General features: G+C 46.5%; 1 long non-coding RNA gene across 1 annotated transcript in view; it reads right to left on the reverse strand.

The window, feature by feature from the left end:
* The window catches only part of LOC141063510 (uncharacterized), a 100,968-nt gene that overhangs the window by 51,323 nt on the left and 34,650 nt on the right, over positions 1-14,995 (reverse strand). The window lies entirely within an intron of this gene.

The raw sequence follows: 14,995 nt of genomic DNA on the forward strand, positions 1-14,995 counted from the left end.
TTTTATTTGCTGCAGCAGTTCTATTACATGTGAACATGGACGTTAGGGCAGAGATGGGCTGGATGTTAAACTCCCAGGACAACTAGTGATGCGGCGATTGTTAAATGTATGTTTGTGAGCTTGTGGCTGATGATGATGTACATTACATGACACAAAATACATCACACCAGGAAGAATCGGAGTTGCCCTCTAGGAAATTTATAGTTGTTTTAACAGGAGGCAGGTCTATATTTTGATGAGACCTCACAGTGCATTTTTATAATAAATCTTTAAGCCAACATGAGCAAAAAGAGTGCAAAATTGAGTCTCATGAAATATAACGATTTAGATATCGTTTAACCCCTTAATGACAGCCAATACGTCTTTTAACTGACCTGAGATATAAGAGAATATCATCCCCATACAAGTGACAATCCAGCAGCTGTCAGCTGTACACTATAGCTGACAACTTGCTGTATCACAAACGATCAGTGTTGCCACTGTCCATATCTGTTTAACCCCTTAGTTGCTGCTGTCAAAAGTGACTACATCAAATAAATGGTTAATAGATTGTGAGGGCTTCCGCTTTAATCTAATTGACACACAGAGATCATGATTGTGTGGTCCTGATGTTTGCCATAGCAGTTCATAGCCAAATATCGGCCTTAGGGCCCCCTTACATGGAGCGATGCACCAGCGATCCCGACCACGATACGACCCTTTCAGGATCGCTGGTGCATCGCTAAATGGTCACTAGTGAGCTGCCAAACAGGCAGATCTCACTGTCGATGCAGCAGCGGTCGGCAGTCGCTCTTACCTTTCAGACGCGGCGAGGGTGTCCGTCTTCCGCCTGCGTCCATGGCTCGCTCGTCAGTGCCAGCAGGAAGCCGACGACGAGAAATGGACCAGGCCGATCTCGCGCAATCAGCGATAGCCAGTGGGGGAGCTGGTCAGAGGTAAGTATCACATGTAGCGATATCGCTAGCAATATCGCTGCTGCATCACAAAACCCCCTTTAGAGTCTCCCGGCTCTAGCAGTCAGTTCAGAAGTTATAGACATTTAGGTGGTAAACAAACACATTTTCATTCCTGCTATACCATGATGCATTAATTCCTGAAAGTCACCTCAAGGGTTAATAAACTACCTGACAGCAGTTTTCAATGTGTCAGGGGGTGCTGTTTTTAAAATGCTATCATGTTTGGGGTTTTCCAATATATAGCACCCCTAAAGTCACTTCAAACATTGATAGGTCCCTCAAAAAAATAAATTTTGTAAATTTACTTGAAAAAATTAAAAATTACTGCTGCATTTTTAAACCTCCTAAAAGGCTAACAAAATAAATTAGCGTTTTAAAAATGGTGCTGATGTAAAGCAGAGATGTGGGAAATGTTATTTATTAATGTTTTTGTGTGGTATGACTATCTGGATTAAAGGGATAATCATTCAAAGTTTGAAAATTGCAATTTTTTTTACATTTTTGTCAAATTTCTGATATTTTTTTATAAATAAACACAAAACATCAACCTAAATTTACCATTACCATAAATTATAATGTGCCACGAAAAAACAATCTCAAAATCAATGGGATTTGTTGAAGCGTTATCACCATTGTGGTGTAATGACTACTGTGTCCGCTAGGGGCGCTGTGTGGATGTCTCAAGAGAGGATGAGTGGCAGAATACTGAGTGGCCGTTGTGTATCTCAAAGTGGGTGGCTTTGAGATGAAGGCTTGGTTATGTGCTGATCAGCAGAGCTGATCTTTCGTGCCTATGTGTTAGGGAGAAGCCTTCAGGCAGCTGGAGAAATGGGCAGGTTCTAGCTGCCTACAAATCCACCCAGGGGTGTGTCTGATAACACCTATAGTAAAAGGCTATGTGAGTAGGTGAAGGACCTGTGATGAGGTCATAGCCATGTGACCCGGTGGGCGTGGCTACTGACCATATATGGTGGCCAGGGTAGGTCACATGGGTGAATGCTGGGACCTGATTGGTCCAGTTTGGAAGGTCCTGTGAGAAGGATCTCCTCACTAACAGCCTGTGGAGCGGCTGTGTGTGTAATGGCGGCCAGCGTCTGAGAGTCCCTGAGAATTGAATGGATTTCTGCAGCCTGGAGAAACAGCCATGTGGGAACCCTGACGTGGGTGAGATAAGGATGAGGCTGAATAGCCTGTATAATGGACGCTATCCTGTAATGCTGTTTATATGGCTGTGGTTTATAATGACAAATAAACCTCATGGACTATGTTATGGCTTATGAAAACCTGAGCTGGATCTGACTGTGTGGCTGCCAAGCGAGTATCCCCCAAAATTGAATGACAGTGCTGCCTCACAATTGGTGGAGAAGGCTATGGGCAGTGGTGTAGCCTTGTTGCTGGGAGCAACGGATAAGGACTGCAAAATTCGGTGGCAAAGAGCAACGCTGAGCCAGGAGGGCTGACGATTGTGGAAGCCGTGTGATGTGCTGCTGACCGGCCACGTGTGAGCAGAGCCTGTGACGGCCTGCAAGTGGGGAAGCCACTGTCCGGCTGTGGTTCTGGAAAACCGTGAGGCGGCCTAGTGAGTAAGGCACTGTCCAGATCGGTGAACCCAGTGCGGCCGCTTCCCCAGGAGAAAGAGACTGGTGATTGCTGGGGTGCCTCTGCGGAGAAGAGGTACCCAAGGACCTGTGTGGGCAACACAGGAGTAACGGACTGGTGTACGTGTGGTACTGACCTGGGTCAATGAGTAAAACGGTGACCCGTGTGGCCGACACAGGTATCGGACAGGTGTTCGTGTGGTACTGACCTGGGTCAGTGAGGAAGACAGTGCACCTGGAGGGTTCAGTGAGGAAAGGTCCTGGAGGGTCAGGCCAGGGAGCAGAGTCGGATCCCAGGAGCACATGGTGTGACCTTGGACCTGGTGAGGAGCGAGTGTTGGGCAGTCTCAGGCGGAGACAGATGCCCTGGACCTGGTGAGGTCGGTGTGTGGGAAGACCCTGGGAGGAGGGTCGCTCCCTGAATCGCACCCGGTGCGCCCTGTGTGTTGGACGGTCTCAGGTGGAGACAGGAGCATCCTGAATAGCACACAGTCAGGACATGTGTGTTGTTTCTTCTTTTTTCTCGACTCAGCCTGCGGTGGCTCAGTGGGAGTCAAGAAGGTGACAAGCGGCTTGATGTGACTCAGTGGGGTCACGAAGGTGACAAGTGGCTTCCGGTGGATCGGCGGGTCCATGAAGACGGCGCAGCAGGAGCTGCAGTGACTCCAGCCGCTGTGTGTGTGAACAGCAGCCGGTGATCGGTGACAGCAGGAGCTGTGGTGATGCCAACAAAGACTTGTGTGGTATCGTAAGAGACAAACTGTGTGGTGTGAACTGTGGTCTGAGAAGACCGGTATAACAGACATGGGGAGATCCCGAAAGGGGGTGGAGTCCCAAAAGGGGGCGGTGACCCAAATCGGGATGGTAGCCCAAAAGGTGGTGGAGTCCCAGAGGGGGCCGGTGACCCAAATTGAGGTGGTGGTCCAGAAAGGGGCCGAGTGTGAAGAAATGGCAGCACTGTTTGGCTCAGTGGGTATGTCTGGGAAACCGCAGTGTGCGTGTATGTCATTTCCAGAATGTGGGTTATACTTTCCGAAGCATGACGGACCGCAAGTGTGTACTGTGATGCTGCACCGGGAAGGAATCTCGGGTCGGTGGGACTCCATGAGTCAGGTGACTCTGGTAGGAACGCCTCTCACTTTCTGTCTGACTGAGAAAATGTCCCAGGTTCACTGTAAACATGGGGTCACGGTGAACTATGTGCTAGACAGAGTGGTGTTTGAGGGGCCCGGAGGCAGTGAGTGCCAAGGTGGTGGGATACCACCAGACTTAGTGTATACCTTGGAGGGGGGCCGGGATTTTGTCACGTTGGATGACCTATGGTACGAGGATGGAGACGTTGCTACTGTAGGACTAACCAATACGAAGACGCTGACGCCTCCTAACGTGGACAGGCCAGACCTAGGGGCGACCAGAGAAAGAATTGCGTTAGATAAATTTACTGACCTGACGTCACCTGAAGGGTACCACTGTGTGAATGAGAATGTTGTGGTAAACAAAAAGAGCGGAGCTGACACACGGATAGAGAGTGGCTTGGGGGTTCACCGTACGATGGGGTGTGACTGTGACGTGTTGTTGCCAGTAGTCACCACTAGGACAGAATCTAGTGCTGTGCTGACTGAAACTCATGACAAAACTGACGCTGACCTGGTGGGTAAGACAGCGGAAGTAGTCACCCAGTTAGTGAATAACTGGAGGGATGACTTAATCTCTGGGGGTGACTGTGGCTCTGGGAAAGAAAGGGAGCACAGAATAGAAGGGCTAGCGAAAGAAGTCTCTAAGCTCAAAGGCCACATGGTAATGTGGCAAGGACTGAATAAGGCCCTCAGAGAGGAGGTGGATGAATGTGTCAAACGAGAAAGAGAGTCCTGAGACAAACGGCTGAGCACAGGGTCGAGGAGCTCAAGAAAGAGATCTTGGAGCTCAGAGGTCACCTGTCCACCTGGCAAAGTGTGAACAAGAACTTCAAGGAAGAGATGGAGGAACTCAGAGGAGTAGTTAACAGTCTTCGGCGGGAGAAATTGGACGAAGACTTACCGTGGGTGAGCGTGAGTGATAAGACAGAACTGCCAGTAGCCATAGTGGCCAAGGGTCATGAAGTGATCCAATCGTGTGAAGTTGATGAGTTAAGAACTGAAGAAGTCACCCGGTCGGGTCAACTGTAGTGAGGGAAGTGTCCGTGGTAAGGCCAGAGCCTCCTGGCCTGGAAGAGAGCACGACCACGTCCTTCAAGACTGTGATTGCCGTTCCAGAAGACATGCAAGATGCCTGTGCGGAGGAAGGTGTACATGAGGCGGTCAAGGCGTGTGAGGTGCACTGGGCACCTGAGACGCGGCAGTTAGTGATAATATTCGCCGGAGAAGATACAGCAAACCGGGTAGCTTTCCTGAAAGAGATGCATTTGCAGTGTCTCCACGTCAAACAGTTGGTCAGGCAGAGTAATGTGAAAGCTGCTCGACGCCTGGAGTTAGCCAGGGAGGCTATGGATCGGCTGGGTTTGCGGAAAGACGTGGTTCCGGTACCCAAAGCTCTGATTGGGAGAATCATTGGAAGATGCGGGAAGGTAAAGCAAGACCTTGTGAATATCTCCGGTGTGGAGAGGGCGAGGATCCCTCCTGATGATGAAGACCAGGTATCCAATGAAGTGGGCAGAATTCCCATCATCGTGGTTGGCTCCATGGAGAGCCTGAGAGACTTTCGGATGCTCGTGGAGTATCGAGTGGGGTACCTGCGAGAAATTGAGCAATTGAGGCTGGACCGTCAGCGAATTAATAAAGAAGTACGGAATACCAGGTGGCGGCCGCCTGCAACCCAACAAGATGTAAGGACCCAAAGAGTTCCACCAAGAAGTGACAGGGCAGATGGCCGAAGAATGTCAGCAAGTGGCAGTTCGATGGGCCGTGCAAAGCTGAGAGACATTAGTTCCTGTGAGACGCTGAATGAGTCAGACTCACGCCAGACATTAGGACCGTTTAAGACTGATGACCGTACCAACCGGGAGAGCCAGTCAGTGGGAGAATGGTCAGGTGACGAAGCGCACTCTAGGAGGGTGGTGACTAAACCGTGTCTGATGACGCAGACAGACTGCAACTGGAGGGTCAAAGACAATGACCGATATTTTGACCGCTGGGGGCGGGGGAGGCCTAACACAGAGATGAGGCCGTATGACAGATGGAGACTGTTCTCTCGACCTGGGGGGCAAGGTGTAATGAGTGCCCGGTCTCGAGATCCTGTTGTAAGATTGTGTGTTCAACCCCACAAGTTTGAACAGAGGGGCGGGGTATGTGGTGTAATGACTACTGTGTCCGCTAGGGGGCGCTGTGTGGATGTCCCAAGAGAGAGGATGAGTGGCAGAATACTGAGTGGCCGTTGTGTATCTCAAAGTGGGTGGCTTTGAGATGAAGGCTTGTTTATGTGCTGATCAGCAGAGCTGATCTTTCGTACCTACCGTATGTGTTAGGGAGAAGCCTTCAGGCAGCTGGAGAGATGGGCGGGTTCTAGCTGCCTACAAATCCACCCAGGGGAGTGTCTGATAACACCTATAGTAAAAGGCTATGTGAGTAGGTGACGGACCTGTGATGAGGTCATAGCCATGTGACCCAGTTGGCGTGGCTACGGACCATATATGGTGGCCAGGGTAGGTCACATGGGTGAATGCTGGGACCTGATTGGTCCAGTTTGGAAGGTCCTGTGAGGAAAAGGATCTCCTCACTAACAGCCTGTGGAGCGGCTGTGTGTGTAATGGCGGCCAGCGTCTGAGAGTTCCTGAAAATTGAGTGGATTTCTGCAGCCTGGAGAAACAGCCATGTGGGAACCCTGACGTGGGTGAGATAAGGATGAGGCTGAATAGCCTGTATAATGGACGCTATCCTGTAATGCTGTTTATATGGCTGTGGTTTATAATGACAAATAAACCTCATGGACTATGTTATGGCTTATGAAAACCCGAGCTGGATCTGATTGTGTGGCTGCCAAGCGAGTATCCCCCAACCTTGAATGATAGCGCTGCCTCACACCATATAAACTGACAATGGTCAGAATTTAAAAAATTGGCCCCGTCACTAAGGGGTTAAAAAATTTAAATATGAAAAACTTAAACACAGCAAAACAATGTTCCTGAAAGTGAGGAAAGTAAGGGGGTGAAGCACTGGAAGAGTCGGAGGGGGGTTACCTTCTCTGCTCCGTGGCCAGAACCAGTGTGCTGTGCTGCAGGTTTACCAGGGGGTGGAAGACTTTTGGACCGGGACAGGAAGGAAGAAAGGCTGAGGGCTGCAAAGCAGGGCGCGCGAGACTCAGAGCAGCGTGTGCAGCAGACAGAGCAGGTCGCAGCCATGCGCAGGAGAAGAGAGAACTCCCGGTCAGAGGGCACAGAAAGGAGGACGTGTCAGAAGTATTGCTGTCTGTGAGTACGTGGAAGCGGAGCCCTCAGTGACTAGAGAAGTGTGCCCTACTGATTGTGTAGAGACATTGACCAGTGCAGAGACGGTGACCCGCACGCGTAGCCCCGGTACCCGCTGTGGTAGCACAGAGCCCCGGATTCCTGCTGTGAGACTTATAAAGAGACTGAACACCGTACCTGCGGAGAGACTGCTAGTGCTAAAGCAAAGACTCAGAGCAGGGGAGACCCAGTCTGCCTCGCGTCCCCCTGCCTTCAGCATTAACCCCTGGAACCCTGTTGTGGGTTAATAGAGACTGCAGAGCCTATAGAGACCAGTGAGACTACAAGTACAAGGTAACATAGTTATTGAGGTTGAAGGAAGACTTTAAGTCCATCTAGTTCAACCTATATCCTATCCTAACTTGCCCAAACATATTGATCCAGAGGAAGGCAAAAAAAACCCATGTGGCAAACAGTAAGCTTCACATTGGGGAAAATAATTCCTTCCCGACTCCACATACGGCAATCAGACTAGCTCCCTGGATCAACGTAATATTAAGGAAACTAGTGTAAATACCCTGTAATAATATACTTTTCAAGAAAGGCATCCAGTCCCTTCTTAAATATTAGCAGGGAATCACTCATTACAACATCATATGGCAGAGAGTTCCATAGTCTCACTGCTATAACAGTAAAGAATCCGCGTCTGTGAGTATGCTTAAACCTTCTTTCCTTCAGACGTAGAGGATGCCCCCTTGTCCCCATCACAGGTCTAAGAGTAAAAAGATCATTACAAAAGTCTTTGTATTGTCCCTGCATATACGGTATTTATACATTGTAATAAGATCACCCCGAAGCCTTCGATTTTCCAAACTAAATAACCCCAAGTGAACTAACCTATCTTGGTATTGCAGACCCCCCAGTTCCCTAATAACCTTGGTCGCTCTTCTCTGCACCCGCTCCAGTTCAGCTATGTCTTTCTTATACACCGGAGACCAGAACTGTACACAGTATTCTAACTGTGATCGCACTAGTGACTTGTATAGAGGTAAAATTATGTTCTCCTCATGAGCATCTATGCCTCTTTTAATGCATCCCATTATTTTATTTGCCTTTGCAGCAGCTGCCTGACACTGGCCACTAAATGTGAGTTTGTCGTCCACCCATACACCCAGGTCTTTTTCAGTGACAGTTTTGCCCTGTGTTTTACAACAACCAAGCACATAATTATACATCTTGTTCATTCTATCCAAGTGCATGACCTTACATTTATCCCCATTAAAGCTCATTTGCCATTTATCAGCCCAAGCTTCTAGTTTACATAAATCCTCCTGTAATATAAAATTGTCCTCCTCTGTATTGATTACCCTGCAGAGTTTAGTGTCATCTGCAAATATTGAAATTCTACTCTCTATGCCCCCCACAAGGTGATTAATAAATATGTTAAGAAGCGGGCCCAAAACTGACCCCTGTGGTACCCCACTGCTAACCGTGACCCAGTCCGAGTGTGCTCCATTAATAACCACCCTTTGTTTCCTATCCCTGAGCCAGCCCTTAACCCACTTAAACATATTTTCCCCTATCCCCATTGTTCTCATTTTATGTATCAACCTTTTGTGTGGCACTGTATCAAAAGCTTTTGAAAAGTCTATGTACACCACATCCACTGCATTCCCTTGGTCCAGTCTGGAACTTACCGCTTCATAAAAGCTTATCAGATTAGTCTGACAGGAACGGTCCCTTGTAAACCCATGTTGATATTGGGTCATGAGGTTATTCTTCTTCAGATACTCCAGTATAGTATCTCTTAGAAAACCCTAAAGGATTTTACCCACAGTTGAGGTTAAACTTACTGGCCTATAATTTCCAAGTTCAGTTTTGTCCCCTTTTTGAATATTGGCACCACTGTTGTGAGTTCATTTTCCCCTTCACTACTGAGGCCCGAGGAACTCCCTCTTCTGGTGAAGAAAGATAGTGAGCCTGATTGTCAAACACCTGGGGCTGATTATGATGACTGGCTGAGTGGCGTTAATGACTGGATATAAGGCTGCCAACGCCCTTCTGGCCTGCGGGTGATTTCTCTGTGGACTTCTAGGAAACCAGTCTGATTCCTGCTCATCTAAAGCTAAGATTTCTGCTTTGCCTTTTTGCATTAGTGTTTTGTTTTCCTTGCTTTTCTGGATTCTGCCATTCCCTGCTGGGGTGAGCTGAATCTCTTTTGCCTGTTGCTCTGTCTTCAGAATATTCCTGAGTACTGACATAGCTTTTTGAAGCCTAGCGTCTTCAGGGCCTTTTTTACTGTCAGTTTGTTGGCTCTGATTTTCATAGGGTTTTTTCACGGATTGCAGACAGCAGCCTTCCTGTCCTTTCCTATCTAAGCTAGCGTGGGCCCCATCTTTGCTCAGTCTATCTTTCTGTCTGTGTTTTCTTCTTTCTTCTTGCTTCACCGTTATTATATGTGGGGGGCTGCCTTTTGCTTTGGGGTCTGCTCTGGGGCAGTTTAGATTTCCCTTTCTGTCTTTAGGCTATGTAGTCCTCCGGCTGTGATCGAGGGGCCTAGGGCATCGTAGGAGCCCCCCACGACTACTGCTAGTTGTTGATAGGTTCAGGGGTCTGCAATCCGATAGCTGCCAACTTCTCTGGTTTTCTGGACTTAGCTAGCATTTCTATTTTTGCCTCCTACGGTGACTCAATCATAACACACTACATTTGCTATACGCCAGTCCTGTGGTACAGACCCTGTTATTATGGAATCTTTAAAGATTAAAAATAATTGTGCTTAATTCCTGCAGTACTCTGGGGTGTATCCTATCCGGGCCTGGGGATTTATCAATTTTAGTCATTTTTAGACGCCGCCATACTTCCTGCTGAGTTAAGCAGGTGACATTTATTGGAGAATTTTTATCCCTGATTATGTTATCCGTCATGGGATTTTCTTGTGTAAATACTGTTGAAAAAAAAGTCATTTAGCATATTGGATTTTTCCTCATCCTCATCCACCATTTCACCCAGACTATTTTTAAGGGGACCAACACTATCATTTTTTTTAGCTTCTTACTATTTATGTAGTTAAAGAATATTTTGGGATTATTTTTACTTTCTCTGGCAATGAGTCTGTCTCAATCTTTGCTATTTTGATTTGCTTTTTACAGAATTTATTTAATTTTCTGTATTTATTTAATGCCTCACTACTACCTACTTGCTTTAATTCTCTAAATGCTTTATTTTTGTCACTTATTGCTCCCCTTACAGCTCTATTTAGCCATAGTGGTTTCCTCCTATTTCTAGCATGTTTATTCCCATACGGTATATATTGTGCACAGGTCCTATTCAGGATGCTAATAAACGTCTCCCATTTTGTGTATTTTTATATCTCAGGATATCGTCCCAGTTAATTGCACCAAGATCATCTCTCATCCGTTGGAAATTTGCCTTCCTGAAGTTTATTGTCCTTGTAACCCCTCTACTACACATCTTATTAAAGGATACATGAAAACTTATTATTTTGTGATCACTATTACCCAAGTGACCCTCAACCCTTATATTTGATATGCAGTCTGGCCTGTTGGTTAATATTAGGTCTAGCAGTGCCCCCCCTCTTGTTGGGTCCTGAACCAGTTGTGAAAGGTAATTGTCTCTCATAGTTGTCAAAAACCTATTACCTTTGCTGAAACTGCAGGTTTCGGTTCCCCAATGTATTTCAGGGTAGTTGAAGTCCCCTATAATAATGACTTCTCCTTGAGTCGCCGCTTCATCTATTTGCTTTATGAGGATATTCTGTGTTGCTTCCATTATTTTTGGAGACTTATAACAAACCCCTATCAGTAATTTATTATTTTTCCCCACTCCCCTTATCTCTACCCACAGGGACTCTACATTTTCATTAGATTCATATATATTATCACGAAGGATGGGTTTTAACCCCTTCACCCCCAAGGGTGGTTTGCACGTTTATGACCGGGCCAATTTTTACAATTCTGACCACTGTCCCTTTATGAGGTTATAACTCTGGAACGCTTCAACGGATCTAGGCGAATCTGAGATTGTTTTCTCGTGACATATTGTACTTCACTTTAGTGGTAAAAAATTTTCGCTATAACTTGCGTTTATTTATGAAAAAAACAGAAATATGGCAAAAATTTTGAAAATTTTGCAATTTTCAAACTTTGAATTTGTATGCCCTTAAAACAGAGAAATATGTGACACAAAATAGTTACTAAATAACATTTCCCACATGTCTACTTTACATCAGCACAATTTGGGAAACAACATTTTTTTTTGTTAGGAAGTTATAAGGGTTAAAATTTGACAAGCGATTTCTAATTTTTACAACAAAACTTACAAAACCATTTTTTTTAGGGACCACCTCACATTTGAAGTCACTTTGAGGGGTCTATATGGCAGAAAATACCCAAAAGTGACACCATTCTAAAAACTGCACCCCTGAAGCTACTCAAAACTACATTCAAGAAGATTATTAACCCTTCAGGTGCTTCACAGGAGCAGAAGCAACGTGGAAGGAAAAAATGAACATTTAACTTTTTAGTCACAAAAATAATATTTTAGCAATAATTTTTTTATTTTCCCAAGGGTAACAGGAGAAATTGGACCCCAAAAGTTGTTGTCAAATTTGTCCTGAGTACGCTGATACCCAATATTTGGGGGGGAACCACTGTTTGGGCACAAGGCAGGGCTCAGAAGGGAAGGAGCCCCGTTTGACTTTTTCAACCTAAAATTGGCTGGAATTGAGATCGGACGCCATGTCGCGTTTGACGAGTGTCTGATGTGCCTAAACAGTGGAAACCCCCCACAAGTGACCCCATTTTGGAAACTAGACCCCCTAAGGAACTTATCTAGATGTGTGGTGACCACTTTGAACCCCCAAGGGCTTCACAGAAGTTTATAACACCCGGGCGTGAAAATAAAAAATCATATTTTTTCCACAAACATGATCATTTAGTCCCCAATATTTTGTTTTCTCAAGGGTAACAGGAGAAATTGGACCCCAAAGGTTGTTGTCAAATTTGTCCTGAGTACGCTGATACCCAATATGTGGGGGGGAACTACTGTTTAGGCACATGGCAGGGCTCAGAAGGGAAGGAGCCCCGTTTGACTTTTTCAACCTAAAATTGGCTGGAATTGAGATCGGACGCCATGTCACGTTTGACGAGCGTCTGATGTGCCTAAACAGTGGAAACCCCCCACAAGTGACCCCATTTTGGAAACTAGACCCCCTAAGGAACTTATCTAGATGTGTGGTGAGCACTTTGAACCCCCAAGTGTTTCACTAAAGATTATAATGCCCAGGCGTGAAAATATAAAATCCTGTTTTGTTCCCACATAAATGATCATTTAGTCCCCAATTCTTAATTTTCCCAAGAGTAACAGGAGAAATTGGACCCCAAAAGTTGTTGTCCAATTTGTCCTGAGTACCCTGATACCCCACATGTGGGAGAAAACTACTGTTTGGGCACACGTCAGGGCTCGAAAGGGAAGTAATGACGTTTTGGAAAGCAGACTTTGATGGAATGGTCTGCGGGCGTCATGTTTCCATTTGCAGTATAACAAAAAGTCACTCCGATAATTCGATAAGGGGTGCTCAGAACAGGATACCAGTCCCAATAAATCATATAAGAAAAAAATCCGGCACTCCCAAATGCAAAAAGAAGTTCCTTTTTATTTTTCACAGCTTAATAATCCACATGATGTACATTCAATAACGTTTCGGTCTCTATAATGGACCTTCTTCAGACATGTGGAGCTGTGAGAATCGTCACGTGCAGGAAAACATGCGCTGTCAGTTGTATGCTGCCAGAGCGCACTTTTTCTTATGGCAGCATACAACTGACAGCGCATGTTTTCCTGCATGTGGATTATTAAGCTGTGAAAAATAAAAAGGAACTTCTTTTTGCATTTGGGAGTGCCGGATTTTTTTCTTATATGTTCCATTTGCAGAGCCCTTGATGTTCCTAAACAGTAGAAACCCCCCATAAGTGACCCCATTTTGGAAACTAGACCCCCTAAGGAACTTATCTAGATGTGTGGTGAGCACTTTGAACCCCCAAGTGTTTCACTAAAGATTATAATGCCCAGGCGTGAAAATATAAAATCCTGTTTTGTTCCCACATAAATGATCATTTAGTCCCCAATTTTTAATTTTCCCAAGAGTAACAGGAGAAATTGGACCCCAAAAGTCGTTGTCCAATTTGTCCTGGGTACTCTGGTACCCCACATGTGGGAAAAAACGGTTTAGGCACACGTTGGGGCTCGAAAGGGAAGTAGTGTTGTTTTGGAATGCAGACTTTGATGGTCTGCTGGCGTCATGTTCCATTTGCAGAGTCCCTGATGTGCCTAAACAGGAAAAAACCCCACATATGACATCATTTTGGATACTAGACCCCCAATGAACAAATCTAGATGTGCCCCCAACTAATCTAATGTAAATTAGTAGTGCATGGAGGTGTGGTACAATTTGAAGCAATCCTTCATGCACAGGCCAGGTTTTTCGGGGCAGGTGTCGCACTGGTAAGTGGTGTCCCTGCGTATTCCTTTTTTGTAACACACTCGACACCTTTTTTGCGGCTTACCTTTTCTTGGGGTTGGCGGGACCACCCCCGGAAAATGCTGACCTGGGACAATACGAGCACCTTCAGTTCCTGAAGTACTGGGGCCCGCTCCTTCCTGAGCGCCAAACATCATGGCCTTAACCACTACCTCCTGGAAATGAAGGTACGCCGTATCGCTGGGGCATGCACATTGTGACAGCAGGAATGCGTTGAGCATTGCCATTTGGACGATGTGCACGGCCAGCTTTTTGTACCACACCTTGGCCTTCCTCAATGCATTGTACGGTTGGAGGAGTTGATCGGAGAGATCAACTCCCCCCATTTTTTTGTTGTACCCCACTACACATGTCGGTTTGAGGACCTGTGTAGAGGTACCCCGTACAGTGCAGAGGGTACTGCCATCACTGTGTATGGTGGTCAAGAGATGGACATCTCTCTTGTCCTTGTACTTGACCACCAGCAGGTGGTCGCTACATTGGGCTCTGCTCTCACCTTTACGGAGCATCTGCCCAAGTAGCGTCTTCGGGAGGCCTCTCTGATTTTTGCGGACAGTACCGCAGGCTGCGGTACGTCGCTCAGAGAGGGATTTGTAGAGTGGGATGCTGGTATAAAAGTTATCAGTGTAGAGGTGATAACCTTTATCCAGCAGTGGGTGCACCAAATCCCACTCACTCCCAGGAAAGGAGGACACTCAGGGGGTTCAATCCGGGTGTCCTTCCCTTCGTAAACTCTAAACTTGTGGGTGTACCCTGAGGTACTCTCACACAACTTATAGAGTTTGATTCCGTACCTGGCCCTCTTACTGGGCAGGTATTGACGGAATCGCAGCCTTCCCTTGAAGTGAACCAAGGACTCATCCACGCAGATGTCCCTTTGGGGCACGTACACTTCAGCAAACTTTTTGTTGAAGTGTTCGATGACCGGCCGAACTTTGAACAGACGGTCAAAGTTGGGGTCATCTTGTGCGGGACACGCTGCATTATCAGTATAATGCAGAAACTTGTGGATGGCCTCAAAACGCGTCCGGGCCATGACCATTCGGAACACTGGAGTGTTGTATAAAATATCAACACTCCAATATTGCCGAATTTCCGGCTTCTTCAGTATCCCCATATGGAGGACCAGGCCCCAAAACTGCGTCATTTCAACTGCGTCTACAGGAGACCAGTTTGAAAATGTTGAATGCGGGTTTTGCTCCAAAAATTGACGAGCGTACAAATTAGTTTGCTCCACCATGAGGTTAACAAAATCCTCAGAGAAAAAGACTTTGAAAAAGTCAATTTCTGTGAGGCCGGTGGTGTCAAACTTGATTCCTGATTCTGCCACAAAATCAGGAATCAGTGGCTCGTAATTTTCGGGGGGCGAGGTCCATACGGGGAGCACTGGGTCAGCTGCGGGCATGGTGGGCGCTGCCTCATCTGTCCTGGAGCGTCTGCGTGGCGGTTCCACAGGACCCGAGGAGGAAGATGAGGAGGGGGAAGAGGAAGAAGAAGAGGA

This window comes from Dendrobates tinctorius, unplaced genomic scaffold, assembly GCF_039654945.1.
Source record: "Dendrobates tinctorius isolate UK_male_01 unplaced genomic scaffold, ASM3965494v1 ptg000250l, whole genome shotgun sequence".
NCBI classification, from domain to species: domain Eukaryota; kingdom Metazoa; phylum Chordata; class Amphibia; order Anura; family Dendrobatidae; genus Dendrobates; species Dendrobates tinctorius.